Source organism: Camelus bactrianus, chromosome 19, assembly GCF_048773025.1.
Source record: "Camelus bactrianus isolate YW-2024 breed Bactrian camel chromosome 19, ASM4877302v1, whole genome shotgun sequence".
NCBI classification, from domain to species: domain Eukaryota; kingdom Metazoa; phylum Chordata; class Mammalia; order Artiodactyla; family Camelidae; genus Camelus; species Camelus bactrianus.
The window spans coordinates 29,778,826-29,798,388 of record NC_133557.1 but is presented as its reverse complement, the minus strand read 5'-3'; the positions used below and the strand labels follow the sequence as shown (position 1 = coordinate 29,798,388).

Below are 19,563 nucleotides of genomic sequence, written 5' to 3'. Positions count from 1 at the left end.
TAGTAGTAGTAATAATAATAAACTGAAACAAACAAGCACTGGTGAGGATGTGGAGAAATTTTCACCCCTAAACACTGCTAGTGAGAATGGAACGTTATACAGCCACCGTGGAAAACGTTTCAGCAGTTCCTCAAAAAGTTAAACATAGAACAATCGTACAACCCAGAAATTCCACTTCTAGGAATAGACCCAAAAGAACTGAGAAAAAGGTGTCCAAACAAACACTCGTACCTAAATGTTGTTAACAGCGCAATTCAAAACAGCTAAAAAGCAGAAACAACCCAAACGTCCACCAGCTGATGAGCGGGTAAACAAAATACAATCTATCTGTACAATGGGGCATTATTTGACCATAAAAAGGAAGGAAGCACTAACACAGGCTACAACATAGGCAGAGCTTAAAACAGGATGTTAAGTGAAAAACGCCAGTCTCAAAAGGCCACATTGTATGATTCCATTTATATATATTTATATATATAATATATATAAACCCAGAATAGGCAAGTTCATAGATACAAAGAACAGATTAGAGTGGTTGCCAGGGACGGAGAGAGAGAGAGAGAGAGAGAGAGGAGTGGCGGCCTAGCTGGGTGCAGGAATCCCTTTGGGGTGATGAAACTGTCCTGGATCTAGATGGAGGTTGTAGTTGTACAAGGTTATGAATGCACTAAATGCCACCGGATCATAGAGTTAAAGTGGTGACTTTCATGGTATGTGAATTTTACCCCCACAGACAAAAGGAACTAAATATTCAAAGCTCACCATTTACTACTTTATTACATCTTAACCTGATCAGCACTGGAGGTTTCTCACGAGGACTGCATCGGGACGCCGGCAATACTACGCAACGGCGCGGCACTCCACATCTCCACCTCTTTCCAGCCACACGATCAGGAATGCCATGTTCATAGCCTGGGCTTGGCTGCGCCGGGAGTATTTATACTACAGAAATTGGCAAGTGCTACACCCAGTCCTTTATTCTCTTGTATCCCGAGACTATCTCTCCCGGTCTCTGTGCCTCCTAAACCTCACATTACAGATCTCTCACAGCACCGTGCCACCAGCCTCCAAAAATCTGAGATCTTTTCATTTTTTTAAGGAAAGATTTAAGGACCGAACTCGTTAAAGATTAGTCGGTGCTTCTAGAATTCCTAGGCACTGATGGGGATGGAAGACAAGGTGCCTTTCTACTTTCTGCTTTCTACTAGCTGAGGCATTTCGAGGTGCTTCCCAGGGGAACCGTCAGACCCGCCTTCCTGGCCCTGCTTCCCCTGCTTGCCGGTGGACGCCCCTGAGACCCGGCTCCCAGCCGCTTGGGCAGAGTTACTGAGAGGATCAGATGAAGCAACGTGTGTGAAAACACGGAGGGTGGCGTCAGGCACAGAGGAAGTGCTCATATGAGTTTCCAGTGATACGCCAAAATATTTTGAACGGGCGAATCCTCCCCACCCCACCTTTCCTCCTACCCCTTGTCTCTTTCCCATCAGTCAGCGCACCAGGTCCCGTTCAGCACCTCTGGGAAGGGCTGCCGTCTCAGGTGCAGTTCCCAAGGAAAGGAGGTTATGACGAGGATTCTGTTTGGGAGGTGATTTCAGGCAAGCCTTGCGGAGGAGTGGGAGTGCTGGGGCAAAGGAAGCTATCAAGAGTGTGTCATCCAGCAAGTCCACACCCAGGGCAGCTGGAACTCCATTCAGCTGGGGAACAACGAGAGACCATACAGAACACGTTATCCACCCAGGGGCTGACGGAGCAGGGCTGTGCTGGCGTGCGCGGCTGGCCAAGAGGAGGCACCGGGCAGGCTCTGTGGTCCTAGAAAGGCTCGCGCCTGGCAGGGCTGCCTGCAACTCGTTCCCAAATGGTAAGTGCGAAACTGATGCAACACTGTAAACCGACTATACTTCAATTTAAAAAGAAAAGAAGCAAAATGGTAAGGGCAGAGGGGGATAGATGAGCAGGGCTTCCATGGGTGCTGCCGTGGCAGAAACAGAGTAAAGACTTCTGAACTCCCAAAGCCCAGACCCTGAGGGGACTCTGAGGAGGGTGAGCCGGTTTTCCCCATCCTCGGGCATGACAGTCCCCAGCTGGGAGCAGGTGGCAAGGAAGAGGGTCAGGAGGGAGGCGATGAGACCCTCCGACTCTGGCTTCAGCAGGGAGTCGGGTGGAGAGGTGATCTAGGACCCATTTCCCAGGGCCCTCAGGGGAGCACAGAGCAACAACAGCCGCAGCATGTGTCCAAGCAGGGGGGCCGGAGGAAGCCCCCCGGGTTCCGCGCCCAGCACTGTGCAGCCCGGGATGAACCCCAGGGCAGTCAGGAGGGGGCTGGGAGTGGCCGGGGAAAAAGGGTCAGACCGAGGACGGTGCTACATGAGGGTGAATCAGCAGGGGGCCTGCTTGGGGAGCAGGGGGCTGAGCACCACCCGTCCTCCCAGATCAGCCCATCCTCAGGGGAGAGAGAAAAGCAGCCCAGAACCGACTGCCTCAGGGTGGGAGGAACAGGCTTCAAAATAGAAATTCCAGAAAAAGAGCGCTCCATTTCTGACACACCTGACACGATTATTATTTTGCTCTCTCTGCAGCCTGTTCCGTGAACACAGCAGTGTCGACGCCGTTAGTAGCAGCCGATCGCTGCCAGCGAGGTAGCAAGCCCACAACGCCTTCCTCTGGGAGGTGACACTCTCCCCGGGGAACCTCACAGGACTGCCGCTGATGCTTCTCCATCTGAACCAAGGAGGGGCAAGTCCTACATCCTTGCTGGGCTGAGGGGGAAAGTGAGGGCAGGTGCGTCGGAGAAGGCTCTGGGAGGACCACCTGCTCAGCTAGACTCGTTGCCAAGTTCTCCCCTACCCTTGTCACCAGCCCCAGGGTCCACCCTGCGGAGAGCTCGCCGGACCCCTCGCTTCCTCCATCTGCCGCGTGTGCCACTCCCCACCCCCGTCCTGAACGCCCCCCACAAACTGTTCTTCGGTGCGAGTGTGCGGCCCCACGGGGAGGTGAGCAGAGTGGTGGGAGGAACCCGAGGGAAAGAATCAATTCTTTCCAAAGCCCCTTTTCTTCAAAACAACCCACAAGGGGTCTTGGGCAAAAAAAAAAAAAAGAGAGAGAGAGAGAGAGGACAGGAAAGTGGGAATGCCACAAATAGGTTTTAAAAAGTCGCATTTTGGGCCCTGAGAGAGAAGGCTATAGAGAAATGGATTAAACATGCTCAGCAGATGGAACCTCCCAGAAAGAACGTGGGTGCTGCAACTGTTGTTTCAGTTCAAGCTTCCCAAACTTCCATCCATCCCGCGTGCCCGGCACCCGCTGCACTGCAGGTGGGGCCCCTTGCTTCCTCCCCATCCCTGGGAACCTGAAGTACCATCACTGAAAAAGGAAACCGAGTGCATCAGAACGCGAGTGTACTTAGCGCCACTGAGCTGCACACTTAAAAGTGGTTACAATAATCAATTTTATGTTACGTATATTTTACAACTTTTAAAAAGTAAAAAAAAGGTGGGGGAGGTAGAGGGGAATGATATCATTACCCCATAAGCCGAAAGCTTATTTTCTTACAAAAACCTGCAGACCGAAGTTTATAGCAGCTTTATTCATAATTGCTAAAACTTCGAAGCAACCAAGATGTCCTTCAGTAGGTGGATGAATAAATAAACCTTGGTGCCTCCAGACAGTGGAATATTATTCAGCATTAAAAAGAAATGAGCTATCAAGCCATGAAAAGACAAGGAGGAAACTTAAATGCATGTTACTAAGTGAAGGAAGCCAATCTGAAAAGGCTACATACCGTATGATTCCAACTACCTGACATTCTGGAAAAGGCAAAACCATGAAGACAGTAAAAAGATCAGTGGTTTCCTGGGGGAAGGAGGGAGGAATAGATGGTGCACAGATTTTTAGGGCAGTGAAACTATCCGACATAATGTTGCGGCATCGGGTACAGGTCAGTATGCATTTGTCTAAACCCACAGAACGTACAACTCTGAGTGACTTCAGTTAATAATAATGTAAGGACTTCATTTAATATATGTATGGACTTCAGTTAATAATAATGTATCAATATTGGCTCATCAGTTAGAACAAAAGTGCCACGCTCAGAGAAGGGAGCCCTCCTACGCTGTCGGTAGGAATGTAAATTGGTGCAACCACAATGGAAAACAGTATGGAGGTTCCTTAGAAAACTACAAATAGAGCTACCATATGATCCAGCAATCCCACTTCTGGGCATATATCCATAAAAGACAAAAACTGTAATTCGAAAAGATACAAGCACCCCAATGGTCATAGAAGCAGTATTTACAATAGCCAAGACATGGAAACAACCTAAATGTCCATTGAGAGATGACTGGATAAAGAAGACGTGAGATAGATAGACAGATAGATAGATAGATACACACACACACAATGAAAAACTACTCAGCCATAAAAACAGAATAGAATAATGTCATTTGCAGTAACATGGATGGACCTGGAGATCATCATTTTAAGTGAAGTAAGCTGGAAAGAGAAAGAAAGATACCACATGATACCACTCATATGTGGAATCTAGAAAAAGAAAGAAGAGGAACAATGAACTCATCTACAAAACAGAAACAGACTTGCAGACATAGTAAACAATCTCATGGTTACAAGGGAAAAGGGGTGGAAAGGGATAAATTTGGGAGTTTGAGATTTGCAAGTGATAACCACTATAAATAAAAATAGATTAAAAAAGCAAATTTCTTCTTATAGCACAGGGAACTATATTCAATATCTTGTAATAACCTTTAATGAAAAAGAACATGAAAAGGAATATATGTATGTATGTGTGTGTGTATATATATACATATACACACACATTATGCTGTACACCAGAAATTGACACATTTTAACTGACTGTAGTTCGATTAAAAATAATAATAATAATAAAATAAAAGAGTGGGGAAAAAAGAATGCTTGGAATCTCAGGAAGGATAAAGAACAGTAGAAAGAGTAAAAATAGAGGTGAATACAGTGTTTCCTTTTGAATTTTCTAAATGAGGTTTGACGGTAGAAACAAAAACACTCATGTGTTGAGAAGAAATCATTGCGACAATAGTAAAAGCGAGAAGGTAAGGGAGGAGGAGTCTTCACGGCTCACTCCCTTGGTAAAGAAGCAACGCCAGTAACTGTGAGGAGTTGCAACTCTGTGATGTGCTGCCTGGAGCAACCACGTCATCGACACGAGGACATCCGATGGAGCCTGTCTGAACCACAGACATGATCACCTCGCAGCCACAGAGCCTCAGGTTGGAGAGAAGGCATCTACAGCCTTCTTGACAGCGAAGCTCCAGCCCTGCACAGCCCAAGCAAGCCCATCTGTGGCTGGGGGTCCACACAGACCGGCCGCTCCCTCTGCCAGCCCCACTTCCCTCCCCGCAGCCCGTGAGTTCTGACGGCCTCTGTCCTCGTGGGTGTCTGGACAGTACGCACCCACAACTCTGGCTGCCCGTTGCCGGCTTTCTGCCTGCGCTCCACAGGGTTGCCTGCCTACTGTTGGCTCAGCAGTGGCAGATGAGCTCCATTCTGGCCAAACCAGCCGACGTCTCCGCTCTTTCTGGGACTAAACCACAACTTCTCCATTGGAATCTGAACCCCGTCCAAGAGTGCCCTTTCTTGGGTACTCTCTCTCTCAATCTTAGGGTACCACATAGAGATTTCTTATATCTTATAGTTACTCTTTCATTACAGTTCATCATTCTTATCTTAAACTTCCCCAGTATAACCTACTATGTGATTCCTATCTCCTGATTAGATACAAACACTACAGAATAGGTACTGAGAGTGGTCCCAAGACATAGATCCCTAAAGATGGGGTCTGGGGATTGATTTGGTCACACCCTTGGACTTGAGCATGATGCTGAGATCCTTGCCAATGAGAGATACGATGCTGCAACCCATGATGGCCGTGGCATCACAATTAATCAGCTGTCACCTGTGGTAGATTGTGATAAAGTGCCAATGGGAGCACGTGCCGTGGGAACTCAAGCATCTTCTGCTCTGGCCCCATGGCGGGAACTATGATGGCAAGGGATGTGGTGCAAGAGGAATTTTTTTTGAGTGCCCTTGAGCGCTTGCAGAGAGAACCACAAGCTCAGGTCAGTAACTCCCACGTCAAGTCATGGTCTGAGAATCAGACTGCATCCACGGCAGCCCTAAAAAAGTCTCTTATTTCTTGTAGCCACAGGGCTGACATGGCTGAAAATCAAACACAAAATTTAATGGTGCAGGTTGCTGCATTTAAATGGCAGTTGAATTCAAAGTCTCACCAAGTTTCTCAGGTGAAAATTAGGGCATTAATTGGGTAATAAGGAGGTCCTGAAACCTGGCCTAAGGACATCTTATTGGACCTGGAGAAACTGACAACGTTGACCTCTGAGTCATTCTGAGCCCCTCTGACCAGTAACAGGAGCTTGTCCTCCAGTATCCAAGACCAGTCTTCCTCAGCTCGAAAACCCCATCGTATCCTAACCTGGGGCAGATGCTTTGAAGGGCGTGTTCACTCTTCTCAGAATCCATCATAACCGCCTCTTTGGCCAGGGGACCCTTGATCAGAGCCAAGTGTCAGCATGATTCAGGGGACAGGTACACACCATGACCCAGGAGGGGAAGAAAGCTGATTGAAGGAAAGGCCGGATCCCCTTGAAAAAGAACCTTGCACTATTGCCATGAAGACACTCTGTCAGCATTCCTCTGAGCCTTCCCCAAACGGACCTATGTGATGGTGATTTGGGGAGAAAGTAAATACTCAAACCTTTCAGGGATTACTAGATACCCCAAGAGTTAAACAGCCCAGAGCAGCTGAGGTTCTGCCCTGCGGGCATCGGAAATCAGAGTGGGCACCTGAAGGAGAAAGTCATAGGTCTGAACTTCAACCTCGCGTCCACCTACAGAGACGGGGACCAGGGTGGGGGCTTTGTGTGTGATCCTCCGCGTGGTCCAGGAATGAGTTACTTACATGCCTGAATCCTGCTCTACTTCCTTGAATTCCTCATATTTTTAACTTACACATAAGTTTTTGGAGCTTAACTTTATAACCTAGTCTCTAGGGAACAGAATATTCCGTGAGCCCTGGGCTGGATCTGAGGAGTCAATAAAATCGCCCGTGATGGATACAATGACTGGGGCTTCTCATTGTGAAAACGAGTGAGAACGTCTTCATTCGTAAGAAAGAGAGATGGATCTTGCTGGGCAGAAACAGGGGGTCATTCTGTTGCTTTAAGGAAGCTCCAATGTATATAAAAGGATGCGAGTGGAAGCTGAGTAGCCCAAGGGATGAGCTGCATTGATTGCCTCTCAGCTCCAAACGCAACCCTTCAGCATACACTGCAGTTTAGGCAATGCAGCTCCCGTAAGCGTTTCACCTTCAGGGTGGGCACGGTGCGCAGTTTTCTCAAGAGAGGACGCTGGAGGGACACTTCAGGAGGCTGAGACTTCCTGCAAATTCCAGCAGAAGCCAGGGAGAGGGTCAATGGGATGGCTCTGAAGGCGTACCCCGGAACCTCCCCCGCCACCCGCCCCAGACACACGCCCCGTACGACCCGCCGCCTCAGCCCGGCGCTTCCTTGTCTGCAGCCCCCACGTGTGGAAACCAGAGCTCCTGCTCAGGCTTCACGCAGTCAGCCTGGGACCCAGACGGTCCCCTTGGACGTGCAGCTCCTTCCGCAGCCGCACACAGCCCGCCGGTGGCCACTCCCTCTCCCGTGCGCACAGCGCATGAGTTCTGACAGGCTTTGTCCCCGCGGCCTGGCAACTCCAGACAAGCTCCAGTCTGGCTAAAGCAGTCAACTCCTCTGCTGTCTGGTGGCCAGAACTTAGCTTCTCCAGTGAGGTCTGAACCTCTCCCAAGTCTGCCTTTTCTCTTGATCCTCGAAGCACCACACCGTCCTCTTATGTCTGCCAGGTGCTCTTTACAGAGTTAATCATCCTTACGAGACTTCCACTTTCTGATTGGACCCAGATCGCTACACCAGGACAGCTCGTGTCCCAGGCCCTCAGACAAACCTGAGCAAATCTAAGGAACTGAAATCACACAAGTGTTCTCTGACCGTAACAGAATCAAACTGGAAATCAATAATAGAGAGAGAACAGGAAGAATCTTCAAACACTTGGAAACGAGGCAGCAGACGGCGAAATAACCTGCAGGTCAAAGGGGAAGTGTCGGGGCAGCCAAAAAACACACTAAGCGGACAAAAATGGGTATTTAACATCTCGGAATTTGTGGGACACTCTGAGTCCTTGCGGAGGGGGAGTTTATAGCACAGAATGCTTATTTTAGAAAAGACAGAGAGTCTCAAACCAATGATCCAAGCTCCTACCTCAATAATCTAGTAAAAGAAAAGCACAGGAAACCCAGAGTACACAGGAGGAAGGAAGGGGGGAGGGTCCAGCTCAGCGGCAGAGTGCGTGCTCAGCATGCACGAGGCCCTGGGCTCAACCCCCAGTCCCTCCGTTAAATGAATGAATGAATGAATGAATGAATCTGATTACCTCCTCCACCCCCCAAAAAAATTTTAAAAAAGAAAGAAAAGGAAAGAAGCCAATTCAATTAGAACAGAAAAATAAAGTCAATGAAATAAATAAAGTCAATGAAAGAAAAAAGCTCATTCCTTAGTAATATCAATAAAATGGATCTTTAGAATCTCTAAAGATTTAGAGATTTAGAACGGGGAAAGGAGGGAAGACAGAAATGACCAACATCAGGCGTGAAGCAGGGCATCTCACTACAGACCCTGCAGGTATCAAAAGGACAGAACAGAAATACTGTGAATAACTCCATCCACACACGTTTGATAACTTAAGTGAAATGGACGAATTCCACGAAAAGCACAAATTACCACAATTCACCAAATACAGAACAGATAATTTGCATAGCACTGTAACTATTAAGCAGGCCAAATTTGTAATTTTAAAACTCCCCCGAAGGCAAAAAAAAAAAAAAAAAACCCCAAAAGTCCCCAAAAAGCAGTTTCCAGGTCCTGATGGCTTCACTGAAAAACTCAGCCTAATGTTTAAAGCATTAACACCAATTCCACACAACTTCTTCCAAGAAACAAAAGAAGAGGGAGTGATTCCTCATTAATTTCACGGAGCTAGATATTACCTTGACACCAAAGCCAGACAAAGATAGTCTTAAAAAAAAACAAACAAACCCACTACAGAGCAATATCCCTTCACGAATACAGGTGCAAAATCCTTCACAAAATATGAGCAAGTAGAGTCTGCAACATAAAATGAATTACACACCATGAGCAAGGGTTCCCAGGCTACACTGAGATAGCTCACCATGTTCACAGAGTAAAGAAGAAAAATCACATGATTGTAGCAACTGCTGTAGAAAAAGCTTTTGACAAAAATCAACACCTATCCACAATAAAACCTCTCAGAAAACAGACATAGAGGGAAAGCCTCTCAACTTGATGAAGTGATTCTACGGAACTTCTAGAGCTAACCATATATTTAATGGCAGGAAACGAAATACTTCCTCCCAAAGGGCAGGAGCAAGATGGGGTTGCCACCCACCACTTTTATTTAATGTGAAACGTAGTGCTGGAAGCTCCGACAAAGCCAGAAGGGAAACAAGAATCACACAGACAGGAGGGGAAGAAATAAAACTGCCCCTATTTGCAGATGGCATGGCTGTCTACGCAGAGACTCCCAAGACATCTAAAAAAAAAAATAAATAAATAATAAAAAACCTTCCTAGAACCAATAAATTCAGTAAAGTCACAGGATACAAGATCAACATACAAAAAAATTAATCCTACTTCTGCACACTAGCAATGGACAGTTGGAAACCAAAATTTAAAACACAGTGTCATTTATAATCACTCAAAACGAACAAGCAGACAACACAGGGTCTGCAAGCTGAAAACGACAGAGCGCTGCTGAAGGGACGCAAAGGAAATCTGAAGAAAGAAAGAAATACATTGTGTTCATGGCCTGGAAGACGGAACATAATGCAGATGTCAGTTCTTCCTAAATTGATCTACAGACTTAATTCAATTCCTATCAAAATCCCAGTAAGTTTTTTTTCTTTGTGGGCCTAGACAAGATTATTCTAAAATGTATACAGGAAAGTAAAGGAACCAGAATAACTCCGTTTTGAAGAAGGATAATAAAAGGGGGAGAATCAGTCTACCTGACTGGGAAACTTACCACACAGAGTGGCGGCAGTCAGGATGGCGTCACCTGGGCAGGGGAGCAGACGCACAGCTCATTTAAACAGAAATGTTTTGAAAACCAGAAACAGACTCACACAAATAAGCCCAACTGATTTTTAACAAAGGTTCAAAAGCGATTTGGTGGAAAGAGTGTAACCCTCTCAACAAACGGTGCTGGAGTAACTGACAACCACAGGCAGAAACAATCCAGCCTCAAGTAAACCTCACACTTCACTGGTGCAAACGTTACCTCAAATGCAGAAAAGGGGAGGGCAGAGCTCTTTGGTAAAGCACAGTGTTAGCATTCACAAGCTCCCGGGATCGATCCCCAGTACCTCCATTAAAAAAAAATAATAAATAAGTAAAATTAGCTTAAAAAAAAAGTAAAACAGGCTTCAGTGGAAACTGTAAAACAATAAAGCTCTAGGGAAAAAAAAAATAGAAAATCTTCAGAGTCCAGGGCACAGGGAAGAGTTCTCAGACTTGATACCAAAGGCACAAGACACACAAGGAGATATTGGTAAACTGGATCTCATCAAAATTTAAAATATTTGCTCCACGAGAGCTCCTGCTCTGAAGAGGATGAAAACACCAGCTACAGACCAGGAGAACATCTTTGCAAGCCCAGCATCTAACAAAGGACTTGCGTCGAGAATACTAAAACTAAACATTAAAAAAAAAAAAATTCAACAACAATCCAATCAGAAAATGAACAAAGGACATGAAGAGACATCTCGCCAAAAATACAAAGATGAAAACAGCACAGGAAAAGCCGTTTGGCTCCGTTAGCCATCAGAGAAATGCAAATGGAAACCACAGCGAGGTGTCACTGCACCCCCCCCCAAGGATGAAAGTGAAAAGCAGTGACACCGCCAAACGCAGGCGAGGATGCGGTAATGTCAGGTGAGTTGCTGGTGTGGCTGTGAAGTGGCAAGGCCATTCGGGAAAAAAGTCTGGCAGTGTCTTAAAAAAAAAAAAAAAAGTTAAACAGGCCACACCCATTCAACCCAGAATTTACACGCCTGGCCTTTTTTTATCCAGAGAAGTGAAAACTTAGGTTCACACAGGAGCCTGCACACAAGTGTTCACGGCAGTTTTACTCACAGTAGCCAAAAGCCACTTAGCCCTGATGTCTTTCAACAGGTGAGGACTGAAGCCAACATGGGTACATCCGTCTCCTAGAGTATGACTCAGCCATGAAAAGGAGCAAAGGGTTACATGGAACAATCTAGATGAACCTCCAGAGAATTATGCTGAGTGAAAAAAGTCAATCCCGAAGGACACACCTGGTAATTTCATTTATACAACATTCTGGAAATGACAAGTCATGGAACCGGAGAACAGGTGAGTGGTTACCAGGGTTTAAGAGGAGGAGAGCGGGAGGGAAGTGGGTGTGGTCGCATCCTGACTGCATCACTCTGCCCCTTGTGATTTGCAAGATATTCCTCTTGGGGGGGGCCACTGGGGACATGCTATCTCTCTGTATTATTTCTTATAACTGCATGCGAATCTACAAAGATTTCAAAACAAAAAGGGCTGATTTATAAAAAGAATAAGTAGTCAATAAATAAATGAAAAGAGAGAGCATTGAAACTGAAACAACCTTCGCAGCGTGTGTCAGTGTTAAAGGCAGCGTCTAGAGTTTACCTAAAACCACGTCTCTAGGCCTGGGCGCCACAAGGCTGCCCTTGGGGAAGCGCTGACTCAACGCACATCATTTTCCCTGGCCTGGTTTTCTTTGGATCAACTCACTGGTCCTTAGGCAACCTTACAGTCAAAGGACACGTTACATCACTACCGTGTATGGATAGGTTCCGTCATTGTGTGAGTGCAGAACAATCATGGTCCAACTACAAGCAAAGCAATCAGGACCCACAAAGACCTCTCTCTCGGTTGCAAGGCAAATGGGGGAAAGGCTGCCTACGGATGCCCATGAAGGACTCTGTAGAAATTCCAGAATGCGACCTTCAGGGCAGCTTGACTATCTCTACTGAACCACACCCAAGGGCGGTGGAGTGCCCGGGCCTCGGAGACAAGACCTGTCCTTGAACCTTTGCTCCGCCACCTACAGACTCTGTGACTTTGGATACGTCCTCACCTCTCCAAGCCGTGTTTCCCTTTTCTAGAAAGTGGGGCTCACACCCCCTTTATCAAAGGGCTGGATAACCAACCAGTGGATGTGATACTGTGGGCACAGAAAACACTCCGCCTGCTAGGTTTTTGCCTCTCAGTCACACACAGTCCTCCCCGACTCCCTTCTACAGTCTTGTTTCTCTACATGCATGTCTGTGGTCTCTACCACCAGAAAGGTCTCTGGCTGGGACCCGTGGGCCCCTCCTGGTGGCCTCATTTCCCTTCAGCAACAAGGCAGTGATTATTTAGGGGTTTTTGCATGGGAGTCCCCCTCCCCCGACTTCCTGGTCGAAGTAGAGCTGAGGAAGCAAGTCTTCATCCCTTGGCATCTCAAAATCTCCCCACGGCCCCCGAGATTTCTACAGATTTCTAAACACTCGCTCTAATGAATATCGGTCTGTGACCCTGCATGCTTGCCCTTCGCCAGGGCGATAGAATTAGGGTGGTTAAAAGGCACATTATTTTAAACATGCCCTGACGTTTATTCTGCTTTTCCCAGTCAGCTGATACTATCTTTCTAAGTTGCATCCTGTCCCGCCTCGCTTTCTGGCAGATAACATCTCTAGTTTCAGTCTCACAGAGAGATTTGCTACGGGAACAGGGAAGCGTGGTACCTCTCAGGACATGGGTTCCACGGCTTATCTGACAGACCCTCCAACTCTTAGCTATTTTGGAAACTGGGAAGCCAAATATACGTAGAAATACATGGTCCGGGGTCCATGATCCCTTATAAATCTCGTTGAAAAATGCTACCCTTGGGTGGTTGACCAGTACAACTGCTATAAATAGCATCTCTATCAGATACCTTGATACCTAGATTAGACTGTACAGTCTGTTTTTCAAACTCTTGGGCCAATAGAAATGATGCTTCTCACCAATTCACACCTTTGGTTTAATTAGGGCCACATCATCGACAAAAGAACGGCTTCCAAACCCACAAAATCCCTTATAGGTTGGTTTCTGTTCAGTGGAATGTGGATTGTGGACTTGGTTTCCGACAGCCATTATGATTTGCAGTAAATATTTTGACAATAGTAACAGTGGTGTTAGGCACACAGGAGAATTATCAAACTGGGTCAGGCCCAGCTTCACGCTGCATTTTCTTTTTAACTGCATGCTTGAAGATAAACATATCATTAAGAGCACAGGATTTAAAAAAGAAAAAAGAGCTGTGTTTTCTATATGACTATCTCAAGGAGGACGTTACATACCTTGATGAAGAGTGATGTATTTGCAGCCGGTGATGCTCCGATTCAAAGACAAATGACCTGGCCTGAAACTGAGGGGATGTCCACAGCCCAGAAAAGACAACGGGGCAGGTCTCCCAGAGCAGAGAGGAGCTGGCCTGGCCCTCCCCCAACTTTCTTCGCTGAGATGGCGGCTCAGATGTCCTCCCTGGTCCCCACCTGGCATCTCCGAGGACAGAGATGCCTGTCCCGCATCTTAGAAAATAAAATAAAAAAGGATGGCCTCCCGTGGCTTGGCCTTTGAGTCACCTCGCTGAGAAAAGCACGGTGCTGAGCAACCTGGAGGAGACTCAGGCTGGGGTGGAACTTGGGCTGGCTCAGAAATAGGAAGTCAACTCTTTTCTATACATTACTAATGTCACAGTAGCAGCCCACAGAAAACAGGAAGAGAGAGACACCAAGAACAGAAAAACACAGAGCCACAGCCAAGGCCTGCAGTCACTGTGATTGCCGAGCTAACACCCGTCCACAGGGCAGGCTGCCTGGAAGCGGAGGAGTCCCAGCCGGCGCACCAGAGATGTGGCTGCGCCACACAGGCCGGTAAGAATTAGAGCCTGGGTGCGCCTCTTCCTGAGCGTGGGGTTGGAGGAGCATCTGTAGAGCCTCCAGTGTCACCCTGGGGGTTCCTGAGGGCCCAGATCAAGCACTTCCATTGCCGGTGATGACAGCGGAAGGCCTCACGAGGCTTTCTGCGATGCTGTCTTTATTTAAGATTTCTGATCGCAGACACAGAGAACAAACTAATGGCTGCCAGTTGGGGGGTGGGGGCAACATAGGGGTCAGGGAGCAGGAGGAACAAACTACCGGGTATAAGATCACCTCAAGGACGTGTTGTGCGCCGCGGGGAATACAGCCAATGTCTGGCAGTAACTGTAAATGGAACGTGACCTTTAAAATTGTATTAAAAATTTTTTTAAATTTTTAACCCAAAATAAATCTTAAAAAAAAGAAAAAAAGGCATTGAAAGGCATCTGATCTCATTCAAAACCCCTGGGCTTTAACTTCATTCAGACATGCTTACGTACCGGGCTTCGTCACTCACCAGCTGTCAGCTGGGATTTAATCTCATTGCTTCAGTTTCCCTAATGATAAAATACTTACTTTACCACTATCATAGGGTACTCCCTACATTAATTATTGCTTTATTTCATTTAATTATGTAGTTTGAATAGGTTTTTAAAGAATATCTTAGAAAATGAAAAAAATTAAAATGTGATGTTTTGTTTAATATGGAATTATTTGCATTAATTTTTATTTTCAAGATGTTACACAAAAATATTGTCTTGATGACTCAGTTTAGGGCACCCCTAAATTCTGCATCTGTGGTGAGTCCTCTGTCTCCCTGCCCTAGTCCCTGCCCTGCTCTCTCTGACTTTGGAAGGAGCAAACACAGGAGTGATGGAAGGTGAAAAATGCAATCAATACAATCCATAAACATATGAAAATATAATCAATAATCGAAATAATTTTTCTCAAAGGTGGAGGTTGAGAGGCAAAAATGAATCTCTAAGCCAGAATGCCAGTGAATGAAAAGAAAGGCCTTTGGGGGTGACCCAGGGCAGACCAGAAGCAGGACTGGCCATGCGGAGTAGCAATATGTTAACCCTTTTAGGCCAGTTTCCATTGCTTTGAAACATCCCTTTTTTTCACTGGGGAGAAGAATGCTTCCTTACCCTGCTTTGCCATCAGTAATACTCAGCGGGTCACGTATCCAAGCCTCGTGTTTAGCTAGACCTGGTTTGGGGGGTAATTTCATTTGGCTGAGTGAGTTGGTCTTTGGAAGAACCAGATTGTGCATTTTCATGTGGCATCAGTGCTCAGGCATCTCGCTGGCCGTGTGAGCCACTCTGCGTGCAAGAGGCCACAGCACTATTTACAATAGCCACGACATGGAGACAACCTAAATGTCCATCAATAGATGAGCAGATAAAGAAGTTGTGGTGTAACTTGCAATGTTCCATATGCCATGGAACATTACTCAGCCATAAAAAACAATGAAATAATTCCATTGGCAGCAACACAGATGGACCTAGAGATTATCAGATTAACTGAAGTAAGTCAGGCAGAGAAAGACAAATATATGATATCACTTATATGTGGAATCTAAAAAATGACACAAACTTTGTTTACAAACCAAAAAGACTCACAGACACAGAAAACAAACCATGGTTACCAAAGGGGAAAGGGCAGATATATATATTTTATACATATATCTATGTATAAAATAGATAAACAACAAGGACCTACTATAGGGCACAGGGGACTGTATTAAATATCTTGTTATAACCTATAATGGAAAGGATCTGAAAAGAAAAAAAATATATATGTATGTATATGTATAGCTGAATCACTTTGCTGTACACTTGAAACTAACATTGTAAATCAACTACACTTCAATAAAAATAATAATACAAAAGAGGCTGCAGGGAGCAGACAGGTAAGAATGGGAAAGAGACAGATGCAGAGCCAGGAACAGAGCAATGCATCCTAATGGGTGGACCTCACCCATGTAACACAGCTGCACCTCCAGTGCCCCCTCCCCTCCCCCAGGACCCTCAGACATCCCAGAGCCCAGCACTGACACCAGCATCCGTCCTGCATTACTGGTCCCTGCAGCTCTCCCAGTGTTAAACATCATAGACCCACCTCTGGCCACGACACATAAACAAAGCATTCTGGGTGCCTGGGGGAAGAGAGTTTGGGGAGCCTTCCTGGTGGACACGACAGGTGAGCTGGGCATTGCCAGGTGCGTAAGAATTTGATGAGCAGAAGCTGCAGCAAGAGGCCAGCGGGGGAAGCCTGAAAATGCACGAAGGCTGGAGACCTGTGAGTGCGCCGCTGTCCCTGAAAGGGAGTGAGAGGGGGAGGGAGGGCCTGGGCAGCCGAGGACAAGGAGAGGAACAGGAGGAGACCGGAAGTGGGAGCTGGTACCAACAAAACACCCAACTCTAGTGCTGAAAGGATGGGCCTTCCCCTGGAGTTGGGGAGAACCCCTGGGAGCAGAGAGCTATGAGAGGGATGCGGACAGGGACGAGCTGGGCTGGCTCGCAGAGGCCGGGGACAGACATTTCCCCAGGCTTAACCAAGGAAGCCCTCAGGGCCGAGCTTGTCTCCATGTCCTCAAAAGCCTTTGGTTTATCTTGTTTCCTCCCAAGTTACAGTCTGAATGTATTTCGTTAAGATAAATGAATGAGAGTTTCCTGTACAAAAGCTACTAAAAAAAAAAAACCACCTTTGGAGTTGATTGATAATAAATATATCAATGGACAAATAGATAAACAGAATGTGGCACAACCAGGTGATGGGTATCATTAGGCAACAAAGAGCGAACGATGTTCTGACACCTGCTGTAACGCGGATGAACCCAGGCTGTTAAGCTGAGTCAGAGAAGCCAGAAGCAAAAGGCCACGTATTTGTGACTCCGTGCACGGGAAATGCCCGGAATAGGCAAATCTGCAGACAGAAAAGCAGGCTCGTGGCTGCCACGGGCTGGGGGTGGGGGGAGTGGCGGCTGCTGGTGCAGAGGTTACTTGGGGGGGCGTCGGGATGTTCTGGGGTTAGATCAGCATGATGCATGCACAACTTTGCGAAGAAACTAAAAACCACTAAATCACACTTTAGAAGGGTGAACCTTATGGTATGTGAATTATATCTCAATATAATAAATAATCACCCCCCTTCCAGTTTTTCTAAGCATCGTGATGTAATCCAACTCTCCAGAGCCTGCAGTAGGTAACCAGCCAGTTAGGCATGTGACAATAGTCATCAAAGAAAGAGAAAAATAATTTCCAAATTACTGTGAACTTGCTTTCTCGGGCCTTCTTTCCCCGCAAGGAAACACACAAAAAAGACCTCTCACTCCCTCGCCGAGAGCAAGGCGCACATGGCAGACGGGTGGCCTGTGCTGACCGGTGCTTACAGCAAAGCGAAGTCAGGATGGGACAGGCGTCCTGAGCGTCCAGGTGAGACCGGGTGGTAAGGGTCTCACACACACCCCACACCCACACCACAAACACACACACCACACCACACACACACCACACACACACCACACACACACCACAAACACACCACACACACTGCAAACACACACCCACACACACACCCACACACACAGGGGTGATGCCGTGTGGCCCTTGCACTGCTCAACACACACTCCTGTCCAGAAGCCAGGGCTGGGGGGAGCAGAATGACCCCCTGCCTTTGGGGGAAGGTCAGTGCCCAGGAACCTTCCCCAGTCCCCAGATATGCAGTCAGGTGGCAGAAAGCCATGGGGAGGGGGGACAGTTGCAGCTGGCCCCCTTCTTGTGACTCCAAGAGCAGCCACCTGGCTCACCCAGGGCTCAGCCTGAGAATGAGTCTCAGCAGGAAAGCTGGGGCGTGGGGACCTGGCCCAGCCTCCCCAGCAAGTAGGGCGCTGAGGAACCCTTCCCCGGGCCTCGTGTGAGTCATGTTAGAAGTGACTCTGATCTCACCCCCAGACCCCCAGGTGCAGCCCCTCTCCCCACATGCCGTGCGTGCCCCCCTCTCCCCGACCTCCAGTGGCCTCTGCGAAGCATTAAGCTGGGCCTAGAGCAGCGCCTGGCCCAGCATCAAGGCCCCCAAAGCATGTGCTAAATGAATGAAAACAGACGGATGTGATTCATTTGTTTCAACTCTCGTACACACAGTGGGACAATTTATGAAGAACCGAGACCAAGCAAGACCCACCAGGACAGACTGCCCCCCTTCTTCTCTGGACACTCCCCTGATGGCCCCTTACAGCACGTCTCTTGTCCTTCTTGGGTTATTGGTCCCCTGGGTCATAGCGATTGTTCGGGCGTCCACAGTCAGCCTGTGGTCAATATCCACGGAACAGCAAACCCTACCCGAGCCCTCAGGCCCTGAACCAAACCCTGACCTTACACTGAGTGCCTTAGAGACCCACAAACCAGGTGGGACTTGCCCGGCACGGAAAACCTCAAAGGCTCCCAGCTCATCCAGTGCAGAGGATGTCCCAGCGGGCTTCACGGGGGAGGCAGCGGGACGCGGCGCACTCAGGGGCTGGCGACGCAGTGACTTGGGAACGCGCCCTTGGATTTTCACATAAGCCCCTTCCCTCTTTGGGTTCTGTTCCCCCAATGTCCTCATTGTCAAGAGAGGTTTGTCGTCACAATCCACATGTCGTGAGGCATAAGTTTGTACCTGTTGAGTCCCTTTAGAAAGGAGCACTCCGTGGACGTGTGGCACTGTCCTGGCGGCTATGGGCCTCGCTTCTGTGCGGACAGAAGATGCTTCTCCCTGAAGCACAGTTGCACGACTGTGCCCCGCGCTCACCCGCCTGCAGCCCTCAGGGCCACTTTGGCAATGTTTTTATTTAAAACACGATGCATCCGGGCAGTTTTTGATTATTCATGGTAATGGGGGTCAAGGTTCAGCTGAATAATTGAAATGGAAACTGTATTCCCACCGGGAGTTTCCTTCACCTCCACCTCCTTCCTTCCTTCCTTCTGCTGAGGAGGGAGGCGCTGTTGGATTGTGGAAGGGGCGCTGGGCTGGGAGCCTCCCTCGGGGTCTTCCTCCGGCCAGGACTGCCACTGGCTTTCTGGGGCCCCGAATAGAAGGAGCTGGACCACAGCGTGCCCCATCATCACCCCCAAGCTGCATGTCACCTTCAGTTTTATTCACAACAGGTTTCTTCCAATCGACTTGCTTTTTATCATTTAATTGGTCACAAGCTGTAATCAAAGCTGTAATCACAGTTACTGTGGTCATGATACACTTCCGTAAGATCCGTTAAAATAACTCCATAGGTATTAATGCTTTTAAAAAGATACATCAAAAGATACCACCTGACCTTCACATGGCTCCTAAGACAGAAAACCCACATTCATGGGAAGACTGTGGAAATTCAAATAGGGTCTGGAACTGAGTTACAATCACCTACCAACATCTGCTTCTCCAGCGCAACAACGTGCCCTGTGTGCACGTTAAGTGTAAGATGCTCACCGTGGGGCTAAGAGGATGTGGGG

At 47.5% G+C, this 19,563-nt stretch overlaps 1 protein-coding gene across 1 annotated transcript in view; it reads right to left on the bottom strand.

The window, feature by feature from the left end:
• Positions 1-14,522, bottom strand: part of ZNF831 (zinc finger protein 831) — an 84,113-nt gene extending 69,591 nt beyond the window's left edge. Inside the window, exon 1 of the mRNA XM_010958757.3 lies at positions 13,517-14,522. The gene's annotated coding sequence lies outside the window, so the exon portion shown is untranslated. The remainder of the gene's footprint in view (positions 1-13,516) is intronic.
• Between the last annotated feature and the right edge of the window lie 5,041 nt (positions 14,523-19,563).